This window comes from Myotis brandtii, unplaced genomic scaffold (genome assembly GCF_000412655.1).
Source record: "Myotis brandtii unplaced genomic scaffold, ASM41265v1 scaffold628, whole genome shotgun sequence".
NCBI classification, from domain to species: Eukaryota; Metazoa; Chordata; class Mammalia; order Chiroptera; family Vespertilionidae; genus Myotis; species Myotis brandtii.
Genome location: NW_005370403.1, coordinates 378,681 through 380,660, shown reverse-complemented (window position 1 = coordinate 380,660; position 1,980 = coordinate 378,681).

Below are 1,980 nucleotides of genomic sequence, written 5' to 3'. Positions count from 1 at the left end.
CCGCCCTAATGGCCTCCTTGTAACGCAGTCACCTCTTCAGAGACCCTCTCTCTTATCAAGTGCAGTTACCCAGGGGCTGGGCTCGGGGCTTCAACACACAGGTGCAGGGAGGGACCCATTTCAGCGAGGCGCAGCCCCGCACGCAGCGTCCGCCCACGGCACAGAGACCGAGGACGGGGAGCAGGAACACCTGCGTCGCGGCGGGAAAAGCAGACCTGCCCTGGCGTGGTCCCTCCCCGGCGGCGGCTGAGCCCGAGGCCGTCGCTAAGATACGCCTCCCGGCCGTGTCATCCATTCTCCACGCTGGAGCGGCGGTGTCTGTCCCCACCGCCCCTCTGCCCGTCTCTGGCCCTCAGCGCCCCGGGGGGGAGCAGGGCGAGGCTGACAGGCGATCACCCCTCTGCCCGTCTCTGGCCCTCAGCGCCCCGGGGGGAGCAGGGCGAGGCTGACAGGCGATCACAGACCCATGAACTCATAATTCACAATAAACCCATCCAAACGTCGCTCTCACTTTTAACCCCAACGGGGCCCGCGTGGCGATGTGAAGGCGCAGCAGCAGGAGCGATCAGCGGGCGGACAAAGGCTTTCCCACAGCCTCTGGCCCCTTCAGCGTCCTAATCCCACGGATGCCACTCCTGCCGGCCAAGCCCTGCCCCGGGGGCTGGGCTCCTGCCGGCCCCTCGCGGGGACCAGGGCTTCGTGGAGACCAGCTGCCTGTTGCTATGGCAACGCAGGGCACCCACCCCGAGCTCTTTTAAACCCAACCACATGCTTATGAAAAGAAAGGAGAAAGTTTCCATGAAAATATCCGGGCTGATTACATGTGGAAACTTAATAACACGTCGTGACTCAGATCACTCCCGTGGAGCTGGGCCCCGCGGGGCGCCCGGGGTTCGCAGGGGAGCAGACATCGCTGATGGAACCCGGCCTCGTCACCCCGTTGAACATTTTAATTAGGAGGGAAAGTCGGTGGCATGTGCTTTTCTTCGGTCTCCAGGAGCCGCCGGGGGCGCGCGGGAGAATCCCTCCCCAGCAGGCGGGCAGCAGGAACACCAGCTACCGAGGGACGCGCTCCGCCTCCCTCCCCGGCCAGCTTCCCGCTGCCCCTCGCTCGCCAGCGATTTCTCAGAAGCGGGTGCGTGGGCCTGACTTCTTCTTTAATATATATATATATATTGTTGTCCTCGCTGGTTTTCTCAGTGGTTAGAGCGTCGGCCTGCGGACTGAAGGGTCCCGGGGTTCGATTCCCCATCAGGGCACATGCCAGGGTTGGGGGCTGGGTCCCAGTGGGGGGCGTGCAGAAGGCCACCGATTAATGATTCTCTCTCATCACTGATGTTTCTATCTCTCTCTCCCCTCTCCCTTCCTCTCTGAAATCAATAAAAATATTTTAAAAAAATATTGTTAATTGAGAGTTCAATTGTTGCTTGATGAAATGCTACACAGTTAAGAAAGGTGAAGACACGGGTGCCAGCTACAGCCCCACTCTGGGGAAATGTCCAGAGCTGAGTACCTTTAGGAGGTTTCTCCTCCATCAAACCTCATCATCTTTACTAGCATTTCCTTCTTCCAGCCGGGCAGCCCCTGGGGAAGCCGCTCAGGACGGCCCGGTGAGGATGAACATATTATCCCCGTGGCTTTGCCGGTGAGCCTGGGAGAGGTGAGAGCGGCAGCCGGCAGCGAGGGCCGCCCGAGCCCAGAGCGAGGCAGCCCTGTGCTCACAGCCCGGCACTGTTTGTCCAAACACTGACACCAGAGGGTGCGGAGAGGGTTCCAGTTTATCTCCAAACTCGGGAAGCAGCCGGCAGAGACTTTTTCTTCGTTTTATTTTATTTTTAAAAAAAATATATTTGTATTGATTTCAGAGGAAGGGAGGGGAGGGAGAGAGAGAGAAACATCAATGAGGAGAGAGAACCAACGATCAGCTGCCTCCTGCAGGCCTCCTAGTGGGGATCGAGCCCACAACCCAGGCCTGTGCCC